This window comes from Carassius gibelio, chromosome A9 (genome assembly GCF_023724105.1).
Source record: "Carassius gibelio isolate Cgi1373 ecotype wild population from Czech Republic chromosome A9, carGib1.2-hapl.c, whole genome shotgun sequence".
In the NCBI taxonomy this organism is placed as follows: Eukaryota; Metazoa; Chordata; class Actinopteri; order Cypriniformes; family Cyprinidae; genus Carassius; species Carassius gibelio.
The window spans coordinates 4,776,278-4,802,772 of NC_068379.1; the positions used below are offsets into that span (position 1 = coordinate 4,776,278).

At 38.0% G+C, this 26,495-nt stretch overlaps 2 long non-coding RNA genes across 4 annotated transcripts; one reads left to right on the forward strand and one right to left on the reverse strand.

Moving 5' to 3' along the window:
* The first annotated feature begins 15,976 nt into the window (after positions 1-15,976).
* On the forward strand, positions 15,977-19,656 carry LOC128019487 (uncharacterized). The gene is made up of 7 exons (XR_008185175.1): positions 15,977-16,812; positions 16,997-17,109; positions 18,041-18,149; positions 18,295-18,384; positions 18,499-18,562; positions 18,860-19,097; positions 19,165-19,656. It is a non-coding gene; the product is annotated as an uncharacterized LOC128019487 (long non-coding RNA).
* Positions 19,657-22,593: 2,937 nt separating this feature from the next.
* LOC128019488 (uncharacterized) lies at positions 22,594-25,541 on the reverse strand. Of its 3 annotated transcripts, none has more exons than XR_008185177.1 (4): positions 24,657-25,541; positions 24,074-24,422; positions 23,777-23,889; positions 22,594-22,824 (listed from the first exon to the last, which is right to left on the reverse strand). It is a non-coding gene; the product is annotated as an uncharacterized LOC128019488 (long non-coding RNA). The 3 variants fall into 3 exon arrangements; XR_008185176.1 differs by having other exon boundaries at positions 24,728-25,265; XR_008185178.1 differs by having other exon boundaries at positions 24,074-24,144; positions 24,657-25,080.
* Positions 25,542-26,495: the final 954 nt, after the last annotated feature.

Here is a 26,495-nt window from a genome sequence, read left to right on the forward strand (position 1 = left end):
ATACTTTGCACGATATTGTAATGAAAAGGAAATAATTGGAATTTAGGTTTTGTAATGGTTTAGTTTAATAATAAGGAAAGTTTGGTTTGTTTATATGTTGACCTTTAAGCGCCCTCTTGTGGCGAGGACATGGTAACCTTCATATGACTTGTTGCATTGAGTTCATTGTGAAGTGCCATGGCTGAAGTGCGGCTCGTACGGTGAGGTCGTGGCCCACATAAGGCTGTAAGTCGCTATTATTTATTATATAAATATGATGTTTAGTAGGTTTAAGATGTTTAAAAGTTAATTCATTAATCTAGAGATGCAAATGTTGCTAAAAACGAAATGTGACGTGCAAAGCGAGAGTATTAACAGTTAGTCAGTCCTGTATGCTAGCGATCTTTTGTTATGGTTAATAGGCTTATGTGAATTCCGTGATTACAAGAAATTACCTAAAACAAGGAATATAATTAACAAATGCACGAAAATGTAACGTTTGATGTTTTGATTTAATGTTTCATTTGAATGCTTTAGTTAGTCAGTAAATACTGTTCAGTCAACTGCATTTTGAATATGTACAATTCTGATTGCTGTATTTCCTATGTCTGTTTACAGTTTTACAATATTAAAGTTAAACGAGAAAACATTCATGAAACCTAATGGAGGATTAAAAGCCATGAATCAACATCTCGCCTGTTCACTGTCTGTCTAGCTGGATAGAGAAGTGACACGTCTAGTGAGGACAGAACAGGTTTTATTAATGTACACGCCCCTTAATTTGAATTAATGGTTGTTGCTTAATTAAATTAAAGTGTACATCTGATGTGGGAGGAGATGATGATTATTTAAGGATGGTTTGAGTACTGTTCGAGAGACTCCATGAGCTCTCACTTGTGGGGAAATGCTAGACGGCCACTTGGGATAATTAGTATCTCCGGCGGTGAAGATGGGCAGTCAGTGGTGGGGTAAATGTGTTAAACAGTTAGGGGTATAACTTTGGGCTAGGAGAGCTCGCGACCGATGTAACTGTTTAAGATAATTCCGAGATTGGAGAAGCTGATTAGGTCTGTAGAGGGATGCAATTGATAAAGATTTCACGTGTATCCTCCTCACCTGATGTAAGCTCGGCTGTTCTGCATGTGGAATCATAAACTGATAATTGAAGATTTCCTGTGTATCCTCCTCACCTGACGTGAGCTGGTCCGCTTTGCATGTGGGCCAATTTCGGCTAAAAAGGGGGGTAATTGTTTTATGAGATAGTGTTATGTTTTAACAAGTAATAAAGAATTGTTTGTAAACTGCTTTCTGAGTGTGCTGGTCTCTGCCTTCCCTGACATTCATGCAGTTGTTACACTGGTGGCAGCAGAGGGATTTAATCCCTAATGATAATAAAACAGCCGGACAATAGAGGGCAGAGATAGGCACTGGGCTGTGTCAGTGGCTACCCCATCTACCTCAGCAATTGTAACTGAACTGTAGTCTTTAGCCCCAGCTGCATCATCAAATGTGTCTATGGCACGTCCGGTGTTTATACCGGAGACCTTTACCGGTACATATTGAGAATGATCTGATTGGGCAGTTTGAGATGGCAGCTGTGGTGAATAATTGGAATGACGGAATTAAATTGAAATTCATGTCACTTTTATTATTAGGACGAGCTCAAGATATCTACAGTGGTCTTTTGGTAGAGGCCCAGCACAGTTATGTTTTATTGAAAGATGCTTTAGTTAATGTTTTGAATCATGTAAAACCAGAGAATTGAATAACGTTAGTTTCTCGTCATGCAAGCGCATGCAGAACGAGACTTTACGTGAGGTTGGTAATGCGCTGCGGAGGTTGGTGACTAAGGCGAATTCTTCAGTAGGTATAGATACACAGGATTTATTGGCTAGAGATCATTTTATTGCACGTGTGGGAAATGGGGAGACTCATATTTGATTATGTAGTATTAAACCTATTACTTTAGAAGAAGCAATTAATATTGCAAAGTGAATTCAAACTTATTCAGGGATTAGAACAATGTACGATTACCCCTGCGCGAGTTTAAAAAGTCAGGTGGTCCTTCCGAGGTTCCAGTTCCAGAGATTTGAAAATGTTGCATAATTCTGCTATGGGTGGTCATCTAGGTATGCAAAAATTACAGGCGAAAGTGAAAGACCAGTTCTATTGGCCTGGGTGGTTTGAAGATGTAAAGAAGTGGTGTAGGGAACGTACGGAATGTGCATATCATAAATTTGTAGCATTGAACGTTCGTGCCCTGTTGCAGCCCTCTTTTGTCTCTCAGCCTTTTGAATGTGTAGCGTTAGACATCTTTTGGCCTTTGCCTTTAACTGGAGAGAAGAATTAGTATATGCTAGTAATTGGGGATTATTTCTCAAAGTAGACAGAAGCTGTCGCGCTTCCAAATCAAGAAGCAGCATCCATAGCTAAAGTTTTGGTGCAGGAGTGGGTGTGTAGATTTGGGGTCCCACACAGTATTCATTCGGATCAAGGTCGAAACTTTGAATCAAAGTTATTTTACCGAATTGTGTGAGTTGCTGCAGATGTAAAAAACAAGAACTACAGCTTATCATCCACAGTTGAATGGGATGGTGGAGCGGTTTAGCCGTACTTTACTTTCCATGCTGTCTTTTTTTGTGGATAGTAATCAGCAGAATTGGGACACGCCCCTGCCATACGTTATGATGGCTTATAGGAGCAGTATACATGCTACTACTGTTGTGTTGGGAGTGGGGGGAAACAGAAAGTTTTGATTCGGCGGATGATTATGTGGAGAAAGCAGCTGAAAGCTTGTCTACGGTAGTGGAGGCTGTGAAAGCACATCAACTGAAAGCATCAGGAAGGCAGATACAATGCTACAAAGTTTCCAATCAGTTTTATATAGAAGGGGAATTTGTGTGGGAGAAGGTAAGCGGGGGCTGTGTCCAAAGTTAAAAAGGCATTTTGTGGGGCCGTTTGTTGTTATTGAGCAAATAGCCCCGCCCCCAAATAAAGGCTTGAGCGAGTTGTGCAATTTAATCGTCTTAAGCCAAATGTTTTTAATTTATTTGCTGGAAGGCCTGAATTGCAGAGTATTGAGAGGGAACGAATGTCGGCTGGTCAAAGGAGTACGCTGAGGATGAGTACTTTTTGCCTGGGGGGGGGGGGGGGGTGGGGGTGTAATTAAGAGAAGGTAATAATTGGAATTTAGGTGTTATTAATGTACACGACTATTTAAGGATGGTTTGAGTACTGTTCGAGAGAAACTCCACAAGCTCTAACTTGTGGGGAAATGCTAGATGGCTGCTCGGGATAATTAGTATCTCCGGCGGTGAAGATAGGCAGTCAGTGGTGGGGTAAATGTGTTAGACAGTTAGGGGTACGACTCTGGGCTAGGAGAGCTCACAACCGATGTAACTGTTTAAGATAATACCGAGATTGGAGAAGCTGATTAGGTCTGTCGAGGGATGCAATTGATAAAGATTTCACGTGTATCCTCCTCACCTGATGTGAGCTCGGCTGTTCTGCATGTGGATTAATAAATGATGTTTTATTAACAAAGTTCGGGAGAAGCACAAGCAGATAATTAACACAGGTGAAGAGCACTCAGCAATCAATGGTAAGAGGTATATATATAGAGCAGTCTCATCTCAATTCATTTGACAGTCTCGCAGCAGTTAGTAGCTTTTGGTTTCAGCTCTGCTATTATGTCAAAATCAAGCTCTTCATCCGATGAGGATGGAAACATCACCAAGGATGCACTTTCGCATTCCGCCAGTCCCATGACCATCCCTCCAACGCCGGACATCGCACCTGAGCCCCAGGCTTCTTCATCCGGCTGCACACCGGCCCGAACAGCCCTACGCTCACCAAGACGCCGAGGCCAGTCTTCACCGCCCCCGGCAAGGCTTACACCTTCTTCCCCGGCCTCCTCCTACCACTCGGCCGTCCCGACGATCCCACCTATCAGGAAATGGACCGTAGCTGGATTGAGGGAAGCGCTTGGCAACTCAGACATACAGGCTTCGCGAAAAATGAACAAAGCGGAGCTGTATGATCTGTACGTTTCCCTACAGTCAACTCCAAAGACGACCCACAGGCAGGGCAAAGCCCGCAGGGCCCAAAATTTGCCTGCCCAGCTACCACCTTCGTGTTCCCGCACAGGATCCGGCTCGCTTCGCCCATCAAGCCGCAGAAACAGGTCTTCAGCGAGCCTAGGCCACGCCCCAGATTCCGCCATGGCAGGTCCACACCCACCTCCCGATGAGGCCTAGCCCTCCACCATGGTTTCTGCTGCCGCAGTGCCGCATGCAGCCGGGCCCAGCAGCCCCCCCACAGCCACTCAGTTTCTTATTCCTGCTGTACATAACTCTTTTTCTTTTCAGTGGCCTTCAGCCCCCGTTGGAGACACTAGCGCGAGGCCATCGCTGCTAGCAGCACAGACCAAAGGATACCAACAATTCTGCCCACCAGGTTATAACCCTGCCCACTTCCAGATATAGACCTTTCCTCTCTTCTCCCTCTACTCCCCGCAGCGGAACCAGACCGCCGTATAGGTTGCAGTGATTTTTCAGTTACCCTAAAAAATACAAACACTCACTCATCTCGCGTTCTTTAATTTCCTGAATTTGTAATTGCTTTTTCCCGTTTCACTGAAATCATCTGTTCAGCTTTCCCCAACAGGCGGCGCGAACTGAAAGATTATCCGAGCTCGCGCTGTCCTATAGCGGTGGGCACTTCTACACGTACCATAAACTTTTTTCAGCAAAAAGTGCGGTGCGAGTCGCACAGTGGAATCAAAGCGCATACTGGGGCGCACTCGACTCCGTTCTCCACAGCAGTGTTTTTAGGTTGCAAAAACATCACTTGCGCAGTTTGCAGGTCAGTTACGCACTCAACCGCATCGTGCCCGCAGGTTAACCCTTCCACTCTTCCCTACGTGGGAACAAACACCGCTAAATCCACCAGCTACGTGCCTCGGGCAGCAACCACCCACGCAAACCAGGACTCTCCTTTCGACGAAAGCCGACAGCCCTGTAACCATTTTAACAAGGGTAAATGTAACCGAGCGAGCTGCTGGTTTATGCACATCTGTAATTTCTGTCGTATGTCCAGTTTACAAATCTGTGAATAAAAAAAATCTAAAAATTATTTGGTGACTGTAAATATTTCGCGCATGCACTTCGAACTAGCTCATCACCCAGACGCCGAATTTACTCATTATCTGCTGTCAGGCCTAAAAAATGGCTTTAAACCCGGCTTAGAGTGCCCACTCTCCCAAAACATCACATGTAATATTCTTCAATCTGCCCTCATAGAACCTGAAGTCGTAAACAAACTGATCAAAACAGAAGTTGAGTCAGGCTTCATGATCGGTCCGTTTGACAATCCTCCATTTGATCTGTTTAGCCCCATTGAAGTGGCTACAAGGAAATTCTTGGGTAAAAAACGCCTAATAATCGATCTGTCAGCCCCACACAATTCCCCGTTCCCAAGCATAAACAGCTTGATCCCTCTCAATTAATTTTCGCTGAAATACCACGACATAGATCAGGCTATCGACATAATCAAAAGCAGCCCAAACATTTTTGACATGCTATCAGAAGCTGTCTGCTGGTTTTGGCGAACAACTACGCCATTCCCCACCTCATTCACTTGCTGGACAATTTTTTAATAGTCTCGCCTCCCAATGCCATCCCAGCCGCGCACATCCTCACAGTCCAAAATGTTTTTTCTGAGCTAGGAATTCCTATCGCAGAGTAAAAAAAACCATGGGCCCCGCTACATCAATCGAGTTCCTAGGAATTAATTTGGATTCAGACAAATTCCAAGCATCCCTGCCCAAAGATAAAATTGACCGAATAATTCTCATCTCCTCTGCTTACCTTAAAAAAATCAAATTGTTCAAAACGCGAACTCCTATCCCTGCTCGGACATTTAAATTTCGCAATGCGCATCATTCCACAGGGCCGCCCCTTTATATCGCATCTCCTCTCACTCGCGTCTTCCGTTCACTCACTAGAGGAACTTATTTCCATAAATCAAGTATGTCCCGATGAACTCTGGCTATGGTTAACATTTCTAAACCAGTGGAATGGCCTATCCTTTTTCTATAACAACTTTGTTTCGTCCTCGACCGATATCCAACTGTACACAGACGCCGCCCCCTCAATCGGTTTCGGGGGATTTTTTCAAGGTCGTTGGTTCGCAGTTCCATGGCCACCGCAGCTCCAGGACATATATCAATCCTCAGCTCTATTCGAGCTCTACCCTCTCGTAGTAGCTGCTTTTCTGTGGGGGAAAGAATGGGCCGCTAATAGCATTTTAGTGCATTGCGATAACGACGCAACAGTGCATTGCATTAACAAAGGCCGTTCCCATTCACCGGCTCTGATGCCACTGTTAAGGCGTCTCACCTGGATTTCAGCTTGCGACCAATTTATCATAACTGCTTAACACATCCCTGGGTCAGAAAACCAAATCGCTGACTCCCCCATCTCGTTTTCTGTTTCAGAAATTCAGGACGCTGGCTCCAGAGGCGGATCAATTCCCAACTCCAGTACCTCGCTATTCAGAACTAATATTCCCGTAACCCACCCATTAAAACCCCTGCTTGACGCATTGCTCGACACTATCCTCAAAGCAGTTTCTCCCAGAACTCTCCAATTCTACGTGACGGCTTGGAGATGTTTCAAAATATTCCACGTCTCTTATAACATGCCTTTCCCTGATTTCTCTCTTCTTTCAGTCACCTCTTTTATTTCCTACCTTAATAGCATTAAGGGCCTCCAAGTCGGATCCATCAAAGGTTACTTGAGCAGCATCCAGTTTTTCCATAAATTTATGTACGGCACACCTTCCCCCGAGATAAACAACTCACAAACCTCCCTCCTGATCAAAGGGATTCAAAGATCCCAGCCCAGCCGTACCGACGCCAGACAACCCATAACATTAGACATTCTCACCAAATGCATTCGCACCCTCCGCACAGGCTACCAGCCCATCAGTACCGCTCGCACACTTGACGCTGTGTTTGTCCTAGCCTTTTTTGGTTTTCTCAGATGTACGGAACTTGCCATCACTTCCAACTTCGACCCAAAAATCCACCCCACCATCTCAGACTTATATCATATCAGTAATAGATGGTGAATCAATTTCATATTTGATTAAACAAAGTAAGACCGACCAAACCAAAAAAGGCTATTTCATGTACATTTTTAATCTCTCATCGCCAATCCAACCATACCAGTCAGTTCTGGCATATTCGCAATGGAGAAGCTCTCAGGCCAAATCTTCTCTGGAACCCCTATTCATAGACGAATCCAAAAAACCTGTGACTCGTTTTTGGTTCCAGAAACACCTCAGAGCCGTTCTCCAACAGTCAGGCATTCCAGTAAAGAATTTTTCAAGTCACTCATTCCGTATTGGGGCAGCAACTTCAGCAGCCCAAAAAGGCCTCTCCCAACAGCAGATACAAGGCCTTGGGAGATGGTCCTCAGATGCTTTCCATAGCTATATCAGGACCAACTGATTCCACATTAAAAAAGCTCACCAAACCCTTATTGAATGAAAAAAAAAAAAAAAATGCATGTTTTCTCTTTCGTCCAGCGAGCATTCAGTCTCAAAGCGAACGCAGTGTGAGAAAATCTCCTGGTCAAGCTCTCATTTTCTCTCTTTTCTGTTTCTCTTTCTGTCCAGCGAGCATTCGGTCTCACAGTGGACGCAGTGAAAACTTCCCGGTAGAGCACTTACGTTTTCTCTTCCGTCCAGCGAGCATTCGGTCTCACAGCGGACAAAGCGAGAACTTTTCCGGTAGAGCACTTACATTTTCTCTTTCGTCCAGCGAGCATTAGGTCTCACAGCGGACGCAGTGTGAGAAAATCTCCCGGTCAAGCTCTCATTTTCCTCTTCCCTGTTTTTCTCTTTCTGTCCAAAAAAAAAAAAAGACCCGCCTGATCGTTCCCCGTTGCAAGCCGGCAGGGCCTGTCAGTCCAGGTACAGTGAGCCGCCATCACGTGCCCACTGGCCAAACATTCAGACCCTTTCTAGGGACGCCAGCCCGCCAAACGCAGGACTCATTTGGGGGGGTCTTTTAGTTCGGCGGCTTTCCTCTGCTCTTTAGCTTTTTGGGGGAGTACTCTAGGTTCGTGCCGAACTCTGAGCTCGGAGCCCTCCCTCCGGACAGCACGCCAAATACGCATTAAACTTTACCCTCTCAATTGTATGTAAGTGTAAACTCGTGAAACTGATAATTGAAGATTTCCTGTGTATCCTCCTCACCTGACGTGAGCTCGTCTGCTTTGCATGTTGGCCAATTTTGGCTAATAATGGGGGTAATGTGTTTTATAAGACAGTGTTATGTTTTAACAAGTAATAGAGAATTGTTTGTAAACTGCCATCTGAGTGTGCTGGTCTCTGCCTTCCCTGACCTTCGTGTGGTTGTGACAATATTAACAATATTTTCCCGGCCCTCACCCGCCCTCCTCCCATCCCCGCAAAGCACACTTTTCCCAGTTACGGCCTGGATTAGCGGCCAGCCATATTTTTTAAATAATCATGTTTCAACAAACAAAAACCCCTCATATTGTGTTCCAGTTATTTTGACTCATAGAGGATTTCTTTTGTCCCTGAATTACTAGTTAATTTTGTCACATTAGACTAAGACTTACCAACACACCGTATAACAACAGTTTTTGAGTGAACATGGCCAAAATTGTCCATTGTCCACTGGACTATATATACACACTGCATTTAATACAATAACCAACCCTTTACCACCAGATACCATCCGATGCACATCCATGACCTTTCTGTATCCAGTTAAGTACACTCTGCTGCACCTTAGCATATTTTTATGCGTGTACATTCTGTGTAGTGTACATTGTATAGTATATATAAATGTGTGTGTTGTGTATTGCGAGAATGTGAGTTGGCTCGTCAGCCAGGCCCATCCCATACGGTAAGAAAATATATTTTTAAATATATTTTCAAATATATTTCAAAATATACAAAAAATGGCCAAAAAATATATTTCCTAAAATATATTTCAGAATATATTTACATAAATATATTTTCTACAAATACATTTTTGGCCATTTTTTAATGTTTTTACATACATTTCAAAATCTATTTGAAAATATAAAAAAATGGCCAAAAAATATATTTCAGAATATATTTACATAAATATATTTTCTACAAATACATTTTTGGCCATTTATATATATATATATATATATATATATATATATATATATATATATATATATATATATATATATATATATATTGCCCTGCATATATTTCAATCCAAGAAAATACATTCACAATGTAACATTTGAATAAAATCTTTATTTTCTGTCTAAAATGTGAGCATATAACACCCCTGAATAAAAATCAAGTAAGGAACATGCTATAAATTAAAAAACAGCAGCAAAAAAAAACAATAACAAAATTAGCTCCTTTTTTTTTCAAGCAGTCTCAGTTCCCCCAGCTTGGAATTCACTGCAATACCCAAAGATCCTCTGGACACATTGGGAAACCTCTTCTTGACTGCCACTGTAAGAGACAAAAAAAATTAAGGATATATTTTAGGGTTAGTTCATGCACCCAAAAAAAAAAATTCTGTCATTACTCATGCTCATGTTGTTCTAACCCTGTTAAGACTCTCGTTCATTTTCTAAACATAACTGAAGATATTTTAATAACATTTGAGATTTCTGTCCCTCCATTGCTGCATATTTTGCCACTGCCTATGTTAATGACGGCCAGGTGTCCACTGGTGCAGAGCAGAGCCAGCGTTTTCAATTAAATTCTATGGAGCAAGCAGTGAAGCGGCGTAAATGACACCACTAAATCAACCATGTTGTTACTGTCATGTGACTTACCAATGTCCGAAATTCATTCATATAGAATCTACTTTTTTAACGGTTGTAAAGTAAATTCAAATACAAATCTACTCAAACATTTCAGACACACTGCAAGTCTTGATTTACCAAATATGGCTCCCATGGTTTCCTTGTCAAGGGCATGTCTTCTTTCTGCACTACCATCAGTTTTACTCTTTCCCCCTACAAAAGACAATACATGATACACAAACATTTGAATAGGGTACAGAGGGCATGCACAATTGTCTTCTGACCAGTTATTGATTTCCAAATATTTTTGTTCACCTCAACATTGAAAGTAAAGAAAAATAACTGGGTTTGAAAGATATTTGTATGGATATGTTAGATGTACAATTAGCCTTTTTTTAGACTACTCAGATTAATATCTAAGAATTTGACTTGGCCTTGAAACTGTTTACCTTTCAAATTGCTGTGGATCAGAACTTCTAGTGGGAAGGCGGCCATTAAAAGAACACGCACCATTGAAGTGGCTGTTTGGGCCTGCAGGGCAGAAGTCCATTGATGCTTGAGGATTTTTATGCCCGTGCCATGTGCTAACTCCACCTGTGGTTGTGATCACATAAAAAGAGATTTATAATATACATTATTTTCAAATCAAATCTTTAAAACTTGTTTAAGTTTTTATTTAGCCATTTCACCCATTGCAGCAATGAATAAAAAATCTGTATGTACAGACCTAAATCCTCAGCAAAAAGTACTTACATAATTAGCATCACTGGAACAACATTAAATCAAAATGAAAGTCAACAATGTTATTACAGACAGACTGTTGCTGGTAAACTCTAAAGGAAAGGAGGAAGAGCTTACCTACAAACCTTTACATACTTTATTAAAGGAACACTCCACCGTTTTTTTTCAAATTAAACTATGTTATTCCCTTAACTAAGACGAGTTGATCCACACCTCTCTCGTCTCAATCGCTCTGGTGCATGGAGACACTTTGATAGCACTTAACTTAGCCCAGTTCATTCATTAGGGACCAGACAGAGATGAAGTTAGAAGCGACCAAACACCTCCACATTTCTCTATGTAAATACAGTTACACAAGTTACACGACCAAGTATGGTGACAAAAAATAAAACGTGGCACTTTTCTAAGCGGGTAAAAAGGATAAAGTAAAAAGTCACGTTGGTTCTAATGACAGAAGTGAGAGGGAGAGGGGGAGAAGATTTTCAGGAGTGATGATATTACTTGCGCCGAGTCGAAATGCTCCCAGTGCTATTCCGCCATACATTAGGGGTGCTCCGATCACGATCGGCCGATCGTTAATGCGCATCTCGTCAGTAAAGCCGGTTCTCTAATCAGCGGTTAATTCCATCAGGTGCGTGATTTCACATAGAGCAGCTGTTACTACACAGAGCCGTTGTTAACTGAGAAGATGCGCCAAAAAACGCTGAAAATTAACGTGATTTGCGCATCTTCTCTATTAACAACGGCTCTGTGTAGTAACAGCTGCTCTATGTGAAATCACGTACCTGATGGAATTAACCGCTGATTAGAAAACCGGCTTTACTGACGAGATGCGCATAACGATCGGCCGATCGTGATCGGAGCACCCCTACCATACATTATAGTTATCCTTTTTACCCGCTTAGAAAAGCGCCACGTTTTGTTTTGTGTCACCATACTTGGTCAAAAAACGGTGGAGTGTTCCTTTAAGAATTAACAAAGCAATGACTCGTAACTACACCATGTATTTTGGCAAGGCAAAAACAAAATACTTACTTTAGCAGACAGCGAAGCATTGGATGCAGCCTTCGGCACCTGTAAAGCAGAATACTCATTAAAAACAATAGACAACACTGAGCCTCATAAAATCTTTTTTACAAGTATCAAATATCACAATGTTGCACAACTATCAAAACATTACAACTTGTTAAGACTTGTGACTCATATTTTGATGGAGGTATATACGGGACGGGTATATAGATATGTATGGATATATATATATATATATATATATATATATATATATATATATATATATATATATATATATATATATATTTGGTGTACGCAAGTGAATAGGTACAAAGTTTACATGTTCTGAAAAAGACAGAAAAAACTTAATTGTAAGTTTCCAGTAGTTCCAGTAAGACCCCAGTAGTTTAATAAATGTCTTCTGAAGCAATTTAGTGGATTTTGGGTGAGAACAGACCAAAGCATTCCTCCAAAATTACTCCATCTAGTGCTCTGTGCATGTGTTAAAGGGGTAGTTCACCCAAACATGAAATTTCTGTCAGTAATTACTCACCCTCATGTCGTTCCAAAGCCGTAAGACTTTCGCTCTTCGATCATCTTCTGAACACAAATTAAGATATTTTTGTTGAAATTCGAGAGCTTTCTGACCCCTCCATAGACATCATACATCATCATAACTACTTTCAAGGCCAAATACATTGTTAAAATAGTCCATGTGACTCAACTGGTTTAACCTTAATGTTATGAAGCGACGAGAATACTTTTTGTGCATAAAAAAAATAACAGCTTCAGAGACTCATACGGAAGAGAATCAATTGTAAGAACTGGATAAAGACTCTTTTTTTTTTTTTTTTTTTTTTTGGAACAAAATTTATGCTTGAACCACTGGAGTCACATGGAATATTTTAACAATGTCTTTACTACTTTTCTGGGCCTTGAAAAGTGGTAATGATTTTTCTATCTATGTGGGGTCAGAAATCTCTAAGATTTCATCTAAAATATCTTAATTTGTGTTCCGAAGAAGAACTTAGGTCTTACGGGTTTGGAACAACATGAGGGTGAGAAATTAATGACAAATGTAATTTTTGGCTGAACTATCCCTTTAAACACTATGTTAATGACTATATATGCATATAGTCACCATATCTCCATCAGAACATATGCTGAGGAAAAAAGTCACACAAACATGAGTGAACACAAAGGTGAGTAAATTATGAGATATATCAATTTTAGGTGAACTATTGTTTATCTAGCACAGTCATGTTCAAATCACTAGGATGCTATGAATAATGTTTCTGACTTGACAAGTATATATATGAATGTAAAAAATAAAATAAAGACAATAGTTAAAATGCATAACTTACATCAAGGACATCTGCATTTGATTCCACAGGCTAAAAATGAATATGGTAAATGGATATGTTAGCAATAGAACTGGACAATTGTTTACAATATAAGTTTATCTACTGATCTAAAGATGTAACTGTGGCTCTTGTAGCAGGATAATTATACCACAAAATGCTGAGATTTAATATACAGTATAGTAGTTTGCATGTAGCTGTGGTATGAAGTACAACTTGTTCTGTTGTAATTTCTTAATTATTTTAATTAATTTCTTGGTTTATTATAAATGTAAAAAAAATCTATTAGAAAAGTCATTATTTCAATAGTTGTGCTTAGTATGTGACATAATAGCATGTGGCATAGACATTACATAAAAAGCAGCTAATACTTACTTTAAGAGTATGTGAGAGGGGAACATGAGATGGAGTCTTTGACATCATGAACATCTGCAACAGATTCCACAAGCTATTGTAAACTACACCAACAACAATAATGATAATAACAAACAAATTATTTAATTAGATTTAAATCTTACGTCAGGGGAATCTGCATTTGATTTCATGGGCTGAAATAAGTAGGCAGAAATATTACTACAAAGCAAGCAAAAAACTCCAAAGGTCTTAAAAAGTTTTAAAAGGCAAGGAAATGTGGAGCATTGTCATTAGTAAAATAAATTAAGGCATAACTGTTACATCATGTAAACAATTATTCTAACCTCCTGGAGTAAGTGCTCTGTAGCCAGAAGGAGAGGTGGGATTTCTGTGAACGTAAAATTAAACACACATATACATAACGTTATAAATATATATAGTACAGAGTACTATCAAGTATTTCATTTTAAAAATATATAGTAATATTACAGTACTTACTTTTAAGTATTTCATTTTTCAGCCTCTCATTTTCTTTATTTAAATTCATGTTCTCTTCTCTCAGCTGATTTATCACACGCTGTAGATGTTCAATTTTTCTTTCATTCCACAACTTTAGATCATTTGGTAGGTCTGTGAGCTGTCCCTTAAACACACATCATTGACTGTAAACAACTACATTTATATGTATTCATAAATATGTTATATATAACATATAGAAATATATTCACATATGGGAAACACTAACCTTTTTCTTAGCTGCTGGTTCCTCTCTCACATCTGCGGCCTCAAGGAGTTTCATTGAAGGTTTACTCTTTCTCTTAAGAGTGTCTGGCTTGGGTAGCTGTTCTTCAAGCTCCTTAAGTTTTATTTGTAACGTTCTCTCCCTTTCTGAAGAGATAGAATAATGCTGATCAAGTCACAACACGGTCCTGTTTATTTTAATATATATATATATATATATATATATATATATATATATATATATATATATATATATATAATTTATTTATTTTTTTATGAATATTTTACTGACATCTTGTTATAAGTGTATCCAGAATAATAAAGGATGACATAAGAGTATATTAAAGGCATCGTTAAAATAGTCCAAGTGACTAACTTACACTGTAACGTTAGTCACTTGGACTATATTAACGATTACTTTAATAACTATTCTGGGCCAGCAAGTTTCAATCCCTTATGGAGGAGTGAGACAGCTCTCAGATTTAATCAAAAATATCTTAATTTGTGTTCCGAAGATGAACAAAAGTCTTACGGGTCTTGTCAAAGCTCTATAAATGCAACAATACGTTTATTTAAAAAACTGGGGACATTATCCTACTCATGGAATGGAAGTTCCCCAAAACGGGAAGTAAGTTACCTGCCATAAATCAAAACGCAGTATGCTCGTCAGGAATAAGGTGGATAGGATAATAAAAATAGGTAACGTTACCTGCTATCTTGATGATGGAGGCCTCAAAAACCGGCCACCCGCCTTTCGGCTCTTTGACGCCTTGGTGCCACTCCACAAAGTAAACGTCATTTTCTTCTAGACCCGCTGAGTATTCATCCTCATCAAATCCTCTAATGTGTGCAGTTGGAAGAATTGAGAATTTTTCATCCTCCACCCACTTAATTAGCGCAAACATAATCGACTTGTTTCTTCCCGTCTCCTATCCTCGGTGCAGTCACATAATTCGCGCCTCAGGCAACGGTTTTTTTTTTCTTAATGACGTCATCATACTGCTTTTTTAATTAACTAAATTGTTGACATTTTATAATGTATTTGCACTTACATTAAAACATTTTAGTATTCTCTTAAATATATTATTTTACCTTTAAATTAAATCTAATTATGTAGTTTTATTATATCATCAAGGCATTGCGCCATGCATACAGGGCGTGGCTGCGCGCGTTGACGGATGGATTTCAGACGATGCATTTTTTTTATTCTCTGAAAGACTACTTGGTAAGCATGTCACAATACATTCTATCTTTATTACACATGTTTAACTTTAACCCTTCGGGTTTTACGATTAATCCTCAATAATGTTGTTCTTAATTTCATCAATATGTCACATATGATTTACAGACACAATGAGCGAGCCTCTACACAGGATTTCGTATAAACGGTATCTAACTGATGCTGAAGAGGAAATACCTCCAAGAACCATACGAAGATGGGCCCTTAAAAAAAGGTGCGTGGATAAAATTTCTCCCACTGCTAGGTCTATTAACACCAACCAAAACGCCATTACAATTTTCCTCAATCAGCCGTTCTGGCCGGGTGTATTTTGTTTCTGATGCTTATGGTGCGAACAAGTTAGTCACCAATAATTCATAGTCGGTTCTTTTGATTCCTCAGAACGTGTACAGCCCATGAACTAAAAAAGATAAAGGTGTACCCCGGCTCCCGTATTACCGGTAATCACGTGTTGCCTCTTTTGATCAGGGGATTTAGCAACAAGTCCTCCAACTCATACGACCGTATGGGTCGTTTGTCACTATCCATAAATACGACCCACACGAGCGTTCTCTAAATTAGCGCCCCTATTGGCAACAGGAGGTGTGATAAATGAACTTTCGCCTAAATGCATTGTGGGTTTATTTTAACATGTTTGCTATTTGCGTTTTGAATTGTTTGATTTAAACTCTCCCAGATGTTCGTGGATTTTGATGATATGGATTTTAGATGACATGTACAGGTAAGGTTTTCTCCCGTCTCATAAAGTAGTCGATCGTTTATGAATAATATGAGTTTTTATTTTCAAATCGATACTGGACACTGTATGTCCTATTAAACCAGTTTGACGTTCAAATCATTTAATCGAAATCTGCAGCTTTATAAAGTTAGTTTTCATTGTGATATTCGTTTGAAATTCGCCTGTGGTGGAAAGAGGTCATGTAAAAGTCGCGCATTTACCATGTTTTTACCATAGTAACATGTCGCTGAACCATGTCACGTGTTATAAAACCTCAGTAACCACAACTCAATGTATCTCCCGTCATAACTGTAGTTTTACTTTGGTATTTGTAGTATAAACACGTTACCATGCTTTTCACCACAGTAACTGTGCTTATTGTGTACTCTTTAGTTAAGTAACACATTTGCCATGCCTTTAATACCTTTTTGTAATGTAATTGTGATTCAGTGTTTTTTTTTTCTTTTCAGTTTTGCAGTTTCTTCATATCACATACATCTCCAGCTCCTACAACAACATTCAGTGTCCAGCAGCTCTTTATGATGCTCTCTCTCTCTCTCTCTCTCTCTCTCTCTCTCTCTCTCTCTTTCTCTCTCTCTCTCTCTCTCTCTCTCTCTCTCTCTCTCTCTCATTTTCCTTTCCTATTTTTCTGAACTGTAATTCATAAATAAGTCACACATATTTTTCTTTCTTTCTCTTGTTCATCATGGCATATTTTCACAGCTCAGAATCAGATTTTGATCAGTTCTTGTATTAACAGGGAACTTGTACTCGAAGCTCAACTTGAAGAAGTTTCCAGTGAAGATGAAGTCCTTCAAAGGTTCGACACAGGTAATGTTGAAGATATGTAGTTATAACTGATTTACTTTAATTAATTTATCCTTACTTTATGTTAATAACGTTCCTTATAGTCCTTCCTTTCAAATATTTTGTTCACAGATCATTTCTAACACACTGTCTAAACATGTATGTATTAAAACAACAACAACAACTTGTTACTTTTTCTTTATTCCAGCTGAAAAGGAAGACCATGGGCCTGTCAAACCTTGTTTGTGGAGAGGGATGAATTTGACCATCTTGTGTGTTTACGGAGAAGACCAAAAGCTGCTAAGGCAGATATTTCCAGAGGTACGTCTGTGTTGATCTGAGCACCTCGACAGAACTTTACTGCAGTTACATTTTGCACCGAATTTTATGTTTTTTACTTTTTTAAATACCTCACGACCCCATCAGTACAAACCCTGTGCTATGTCAAAGTATTAATAATTCAAACAATTTCAGCAAATTCATATGATATTGTACAAGCGTACTCTCCAGCTTTTCCTCCTGCTGTCATTGACCATCGCCTCAGCTCTCATGCAGACTGTGTCCATTTTAAGTAGTCAGAGCGTTATATCCTAAAGTTTATATTGAGTCCACTGTATTCTTTATTAGCACCGTCTTAACCCGTTCTAACAGTACATGATATCTGTCCGCACCTCACAGTCTGCCTTTATTTCCATGTTGATTTTAATTGAACACGTCTGTTTAAAAGCAAGTCAGGAAATGCTGTGTAACTTGTCATGTGACACATCAGATCTTCAGTTAATTTGGCCAAATTAGATCATTTAAGGCTGTTCACACCAAGAATAGTAACTACAATAACTATTTTAGCATCCACACCAACATCAACCAATGATAAAGTTATGTTTATTAATATACACACTGCAGCGACGTTGATGTCTGCCACTTTAAATGATCAAGCTTTTGAAATGTGCATTTTGATTGGCTGTTTAATGTTCATCAGCTGGAAAATATATTCCACTGATGTTGTTCCTCTGTGTCATTAAGTATGGACTCATCCTTGGTATGAAGAGGTCTTTAAACTGCTTACAACAATCCTGCTGCATGTTATAGTGTAGAAAATAATTGAGAATAATATAGCTTGAAGATACAGCTTTCTTCCCTCTCATTTTGTTAAACTCAAACGCAAGATTTTGCCTTTCTTTGCTTGTTTGTCTTCATCTTAGTCCTTTACTCTCTCCACTCACTCACACATTCTCTCTTGCTCTGTTGTAAGGTACAAACAGAGCGGATGGTTGCATGATGGCCTCTTTCAGGTTTGTCAACTGAATGTCTACTAGTGTGGCTCAGCAAGTTCCTGTCATGATCAGCCCTCTCCAAGAAAGGTTTGTAGAAAATTGTAATCAATATTCATTTAATCCTCTAACCTGAATCTTTTGGTGAATTTACTTAATTATATCTGTCTTAATTCATATGTAATAAGCAATAGTAATTAAACATGGGGTTAATAGACATATTTTTGTTTTACAGCTGAAGAGCAAAAACACAAAGAACATCAGTCCTGTTGGGGATGAGGAATGAACATGGCTCTATTGTGCCCAAACAGAAAAGAGTGAAAAGGTGCTCATCCCCATTGATGTGTCTGTATTCAAGCAATGCATTAGTACAGCATATGATGTTGATCTCTATTCAAGTCAGCAATTATCATTTTTCACATATACATCTTTTTATAAGTCCTAGAATGAACAAATCATCAGGGCATCATTTCTGGAATTTGGGCAGAAAATGACTGAATATGGTGAGTACTGACACCTGCACCTGTATTCACCAAAACTATTTTTCTTATGGACTTACAGTTTTTGAAGGAGGATGAAGTCAGTTGATGGAGAAATGAAGAACGAGATGTGTTGTATATGAAGACTTCAGATGCAAAAGCCTTTAAGTTCTGTATGAAATGTTCTTCTAAGAAGAATTTTAGAAGAAAACTTCAGGTGGAACTTAGATGCCTTTGCATCTGAAGTCTTCATATGTACTATGAGTTTTCAATACATAACTGATTTGTTATGACTGTTTTTATTATTTTCTACTTGTACAGAAAGACTGCAGTAGAAGGAAAGCTGGTACTGAGAACATTTGTCTTCACTCCAGACTAAAGAGAAGCGGGTCTGAGGCCAGAGATGGAGGAGTCAATGGTCACCAAATGCAGCGCTGCAGCCTGAAACTGTGAAGACTGAATTCCCAAACAGCTGTGTGACTGCACAGATGTTACGGCCATAAAAGAAACTTCACAACTGACAGCCCATACCTCCAACAACCTTCAACAGGAATCAATGGTATGTCCATTACAACAATTCTAAATAATAATAATATATAATTGACACAAGGATTTTGTCTCTCCAGGACATCTACGCAAGGTTTTTCTTTTGTTGAGGACCGTCAGAGACTCCAGCCACACGAGCCATGGATTGCTCTCAACATCACCATCAGACAGACATTATCACAGAACCAGCACCAGCAGACTGCAAAACAAGTTCCTTCAACAGGCAATCAGACTGAACTGAACTCGTACCAGTAACACCACACACACACACACACACACACACACACATACACACACCAGCAGCCTCATACTGTGTGCACTGCACTCTATCAGCTACACTGACTGGACTCTGACTCACTATTATTCTGCAACCTGATATTCTGTTTGCACTAATTCATACTGTACTGAAAGTGAAAGTGACGTGACATACAGTCAAGTATGGTGACCCATACTCAGAATTTGTGCTCTGCATTTAACCCATCCGAAGTGCACACACACAGAGCAGTGAACACACACACACTGTGAACACACACCCGGAGCAGTGGGCAGAGGTATATCTACAGTATACAGTGATTGTTTTCATTTTGTTCTCTCTGTATAGTATAGTATTGCACTATATTTTCTACCTGTATTGAGCTCTTATGTATACGGTTTATATTTTTGATACTGTATATGTGTTGCAAATATATTCAGTACTTGTCATGCTGCAGTTTGCAGAAAAGCATTTTACCACCTGTATACTTGCATTCATGGTATTGTGATAATAAAATGATTTGATTTGAATTGGTCACATGACTTGTTCATCAGTTGTATTGTTGTGCTGGATAACAATTGCAAATTGTTTATGACATTGAAGAAGATCATGATAGAGACATGGATTTGAAGAAAACCAGGAGAGCTCTGATGATGAGAAGGAAACTGGATGTGATTCTTTGGTGCTCAAGACATTTCACCATGCCTTCATCTGGGTTTCTTCATCTGATTAAAATAAAATGGTTTTAATGTAACCCATTTTTATTTCACTTGAATATAATTTGTCTTAATATGCTTCTTTATCTGTCTTTATGCTGCATCCTAGTAAAATATTGCGTATGGTGTTGGATAATCAAGTATGGTGAATATTCTGTACTAGAGATGGTTTTTTGGTAGATACACCATTTAATTTTGTAAACAACACATATAATCACCATGGTTGTTTTGATGAAGACATGAACATTTAGTAATATTAATGAAATTCAGTTAGATGAAGAGCTGCATTAGAAGAGACTGCATGGACTTCATGCACAACTGAAGGTGATGAATCAAGGAAAGATCAACATGAATCCTGTTCTGTATTATAATGAAGATGTTCATGCACATTACTGATGTCTAGCTCCTGATCAGGACAAAGATGAGACATTCTTTACAGAGATTTATGAATTAGGTATTTTATATTATGATTCTTTAAATTGCATGAATTGTATGGAACCATAAACTGCACACTGTCACACATTGTCTTACTGAATGACACATTGGCCTTGTCTGATGAAATGTCAGAATATGTATTTGTTGTCTTTGTTTACTATTAGCACTGTATTATTGCTCTTGATCTTATGAAATAAATTGAGCTCTTTCCAAATGGGCACTTATGTTGATTTTCTGGTGTCTTAATTCTAAGATAACTATGACTTCCAACTTACATAATGGTATGCTTTTGAAAAGACAACCTACAAAATGTGTCTCAACAGTTTGTTGCCAATGATGAGAATAGAGCTGTGCATTTTTTTCCTGCCCTTCCATCCCCAGGGGCCCAGTAGAGTCCCCTTGAAGAGCAAAACAATTAACATTCCAAATGGCTGTAAATCAAAATCTGATTATAGTTTCAAAAAGAAAATTGGTAGGACAACTCATTATGCTATGTTTACTAAATAATGTTTGGCACAGCTTTCAAACATTCATAGAAAAGTGCTATACATGTGTTTATAAAAGTACTCTTAGTAAAATAAAAAATGTCAGCCTGCCTCTCACATATGTCATATAACTTTGCACAATAAACATGCTTAGATATCCCTTTGTTTAAAAAAAGAAGTATTTTTCACAATTTCATTATTAAACATTTTAAACTACATTGCCCATAAGCCTTAGCCATTCTATCGATGGAAAGTGAAAGTCATGGCGCTGTTTTTTGTAGTTCAATTAAGTTATGTTCAGGTTTAAGGTTAGGATCTCGGTAAAGAGGTAATTTCACAAAATATAGCAATGCACCATTGTTAACTGAAGGTACTATTGACGTAATAATTACAGCAAAATTTACTTTGCAACATTAAACGTTTTTTAATTTGGGCTAAAAGAAAGTCCAGTCACAGCGAGTCCTCGAGTGCCAAGTGGATTTCAAAGCCAATGAAAATCCAGTTGAGCAGAAGCGACACCCTTACTTGTCCATATACGGCCATTCATGACAGGCTTTTCCGGGTTCTTGTGGTGAATTTATTTTCACCCACTAAATATAAAACTAAAATGACGGATTTGCATTGTGGGGTAAACCTGATTCAGCAATAGATTTGTTGATTACAGTTATTTATTTTCAAACAAGGGCCTCATATTTGCGATTATACACATTCTTTACCCTAATATTAATGTACAATATTTAAGCTCAACATTTTTGCATATACTGTATGAAAAAATAATATTATATTTATATATTTATAGTGTATTAAATGTATACATTTAATCACTTGTGTGTTTTTTGGAGATGTATTTACAATCTTGCAATTTTTAGCTCTACCAGTTAAACTACAGAAAAAAAGGAAAATAATAATAAAAATAAATAAATAAATACAATTTAAAAAACACAGGGATAATTTTTCTTTAGTAATTTCCATATCAGTGTTTATTGATATGTCAAACTTTTCAGACAAACAATGCAAATAACACCATTCTTTCTCTCTAGTTTGTCACTATGAAGAAATAAAAACAAAAAAATAATATATTATTGTGAAATATAACAACTTTTAAAAATTACTGATTGATAAAGTAACTAATAGGTACAGACAGAATTATGTAATAGAAAATCCCTTTAAAACTAAATTGGCTAATATAAAAATATATATATAAAATAAAAAAAATGAATAAATAAATAAAAATTGTCAATTTGTTTGCAGAGAAGTTTATAAAATGCCAAATAATATTTTTACAAACCAGGAGTTGCAAGGCACCAGCTGAAATCATATTCTTTTCTTTCATTTAAAAGTGATTAACTAATTAGAAAAATATTGTTAAGACTAATATTTCACATGATTACCTCTTAATCTCCTGTAATCACTGATCGCTTCTGTTGTGAACATATGCAAGACAAACTAAAACGGTTATTAATAATTATATTTTATAAATCATTTTCAGCTGGAAAATGCATTTCTATCATTAAATGACCTTAAAGGTCACACACACACACACACACACACACACACACACACACACACACACACACACACACACACATATATATATATATATATATATATATATATATATATATATATATATATATATATGGCATATAGAATACAGTAGGTGGGATGGTGATAGTGACAGGAGTGTTCACAGTAGAGATGGGAGTGTTGACTAGAGGAGAAATAATACAAGTAGACATGCTAACGACTGAGAGCAGATGTGCCACACAAGAGAGAGTGATGTGGATGCTTTTGGAAGGGCTGCTATTGTGGAGAGCTGATGGAGAAGGACTCAGTAATCTGTCAGAAATCCTGCAAGACAGGAAAAAATTGAATTTATAACATGATGAATAATTAAAACATTGACAACAAATGAAAGTGACGTGACATACAGCCAAGTATGGTGACCCATACTTAGAATTCTTGTTCTGCATTTAACCCATCCAAAGTGCACACACACAGCAGTGAACACACACACACGGAGCAGTGGGGATCATTTATGTTACGGTGCCCGGTGAGCAGTTGGGGGCAGCGCAAAAAAAGTCGTATTGCCGGGCCGAGACTCAAACCCACAACTTTATGGTTAAGAGTCAAACTTTCTAAGCACTAAGCCACGACTTCCCCCTAGCAACGGGCTAGTGGTTAAAGACAACATAACTGCAGCGTGTATAATAATAAACAGAACTTTATAATTTGTTGGTAGCGATGCTAAAATAGTCATTATAGTTATTGTTCTTGTTGTAAACACCTTTAAATGATCTAATTTGGTCAAATAAATTAAAGACCTGGGGCCGGTTGCATAAACTGCTTAAACTAATCTTTAAAAAAGTTAGCCATATAATTTGATTTACTCTAGACTTGTCATAATTGTTTAAAGTCAGTTACAAAAACATAGATTGGTCCAATTTTACTAAGAAATATGATTATCTCTTGGTTAACTGCTAGTTGGTCACAGTCTTAACATAATAGCTATGTTTACGCAACCGGCCCCTTTTGTGTCACATGACAAGTTACACAGCATTTCCTGACACAGTCTGCATGAGAGCTGAGGCGATGGTCAATGACAGCAGGAGGAAAAGCTGGAGAGTACGCTTGTACAATATCATATGAATTTGCTGAAATTGTTTGAATTATTAATACTTTGACATAGCACATTTACTGATGTAAAGGTCGTGAGGTATTTAAAAAAGTAAAAAACAAAATTCGGTGCAAAATGTAACTGCAGTAAAGTTCTGTCGAGGTGCTCAGATCAACACAGACGTACCTCTGGAAATATCTGCCTTAGCAGCTTTTGGTCTTCTCCGTAAACACACAAGATGGTCAAATTCATCCCTCTCCACAAACAAGGTTTGACAGGCCCATGGTCTTCCTTTTCAGCTGGAATAAAGAAAAAGTAAGAAGTTGTTGTTGTTGTTTTAATACATACATGTTTAGACAGTGTGTTAGAAATGATCTGTGAACAAAATATTTGAAAGGAAGGACTATAAGGAACGTTATTAACATAAAGTAAGGATAAATTAATTAAAGTAAATCAGTTATAACTACATATCTTCAACATTACCTGTGTCGAACCTTTGAAGGACTTCATCTTCACTGGAAACTTCTTCAAGTTGAGCTTCGAGTACAAGTTCCCTGTTAATACAAGAACTGATCAAAATCTGATTCTGAGCTGTGAAAATATGCCATGATGAACAAGAGAAAGAAAGAAAAATATGTGTGACTTATTTATGAATTACAGTTCAGAAAAATAGGAAACGAAAATGAGAGAGAGAGAGAGAGAGAGAGTGAGAGAGAAAGAGAGAGAGAGAGAGAGAGAGAGAGAGAGAGAGAGAGAGCATCATAAAGAGCTGCTGGACACTGAATGTTGTTGTAGGAGCTGGAGATGTATGTGATATGAAGAAACTGCAAAACTGAAAAGAAAAAAAACACTGAATCACAATTACATTACAAAAAGGTATTAAAGGCATGGCATTGTGGTTAATGATTTTTAACTACAAATACCACAGTAAAACAGTTATCATGGTAAAAAAAAAAATATGGTAAGTGTTGTGGTCACTGGTCATTTCAGATTCGTTGCGATTGCCACACATTCGTTCACTGGCATTCACAACATATTTGTAAAGAAAACGTCAAACTGCACTTACTTTGACATTAATTGCAGACAATCAGAACAGTACCTTAAAAAATAAACCATAAAATAAAATTGTTTACAAACCTGGACAACAACGCATGGTAAGATGTTGGGTCACGCCTCCTTTTTTTGGGTGGTAACGATGGTAACGACAGTCAAAGGTCATTTGATGACGACACACCCGACAAACGAGACTGTCGTAATACGGCCGCTAGAGGGCGCTTGATTTTAAAACGTAATAATAGGTCGTAATATGCTGCTTGCACAAACGACCTATGTGGTCGTTTTTAAGAGGAGGACAGTCTCGGATTTAGGCCCTGTCCCAAATGACACCCTAGCACTCGCGATCTTACTAGGAGTTTACACTTTCATGATTTATAGCGCGAGTATGTCCGATTTCTCTGCATGTTCTTGAATAATATAATGTTAGGTGTATAATAGTTGTGGTGTGAAATTTATTCTTAGAATGATTCTTAAAGCATATAACGTTATATATTTTATATGTATCGCTATAGTTATCATTTTATGAGTGACTCTTTTTAGTAATTAGGTTTTATGAATCAGTTGTAGATGACTAACTGAATTCAAAAACAGAAACTATGATATTACTATCAAGCAAGTAATTATTAAAAATGTAATTATTAAAAAAAGTTACAGCTTGGCACTTTTTGCTATGTTTTGGAGGCATTAATGGCAGTAAACTTAGAATTTTTTTAAAGCAGTAAGCACTTACATTTTATTCATTACTGTATATGTTTTTTTCTTTTTCAGAATTAAGGTAGCAGAAGACCTTGAGAATGTTATCAAGGAATGTCATAAGGTATGGTTCTGGTAATTTTCACAGTTTACAATTGATACATCCCTTTAATTAATTAATTAATGCTAATTTACTCACCTTCATGTTGTTCTAAACCTGTAGTTTCCTTGTTCTGTTGAACACAAAATAAGATATTTTAAAGAATGTTGGTAACAAAACAGTTTCTGTTCTCTGTTGACTTGCACTGTATTTCTGTTTTATAGAATTTATACTATGCAAGTCAATGGGGTCCATTAACTGTTTGGTTACCTGCATTCTTCAAAATAGCTTACCATATTTTGTGTTCAACAGGGAAGAAAATCTTACAGGTTTAGAACAACTTGAGGGTGAGTAAAGGATTACAGAACTTTCACTATCCTTTTTAATTAATTTCTCCTTTATAACAAGTAACATCTTATTTTTCTGTTTTCAAGACTTGTTATCTCTTCAAAGAGTATTAATGTGATGTTAACAGGACCCATAATTCTCGTTTTTTCTTTTTTTTTTTTTTTTTTAGCCATTCCCAGACCCCATCCCAGAAGACATCCAGCTAACTACTCCTGATGAAGAGTGCACTTCCAGTCCTGTTCAGATAGAGGATCCAGCGGATTCAGGTCAAACAAAAGAGCAAACCCAACTACTACTTCTGGCACTTAAGCTCAAACACAATTTGACCAATGACTGTCTTGAGGATATTATGAGAATCCTAAATGTTGTTGGTGGTAATGATTCGGTATGCAGGACAAAATACTCCTTTTACAAAGCTTTCGATTATACCAAAGACATTATGAGAATCTGTTATGTGTGTGACCAGTGCAATGACATAATGTCAGCTGAACTGGACCATGTTCATTGTGTTCAATGCAACATTACTCATGACAAAGCCAGCAGGTTCACCAATAATTTTTTCATATACCTCTCCTTGGAAGATCAGATAAAAAATCTTTTGAAAATTCCAGGAATTGCAGACGAATTGGTAAAAAGGCAAAAAGAAACATCAACATCCCTCAGTGATATCTGTGATGGTTTTTTGTATCAGAAAGCTTTAAGTGGTTC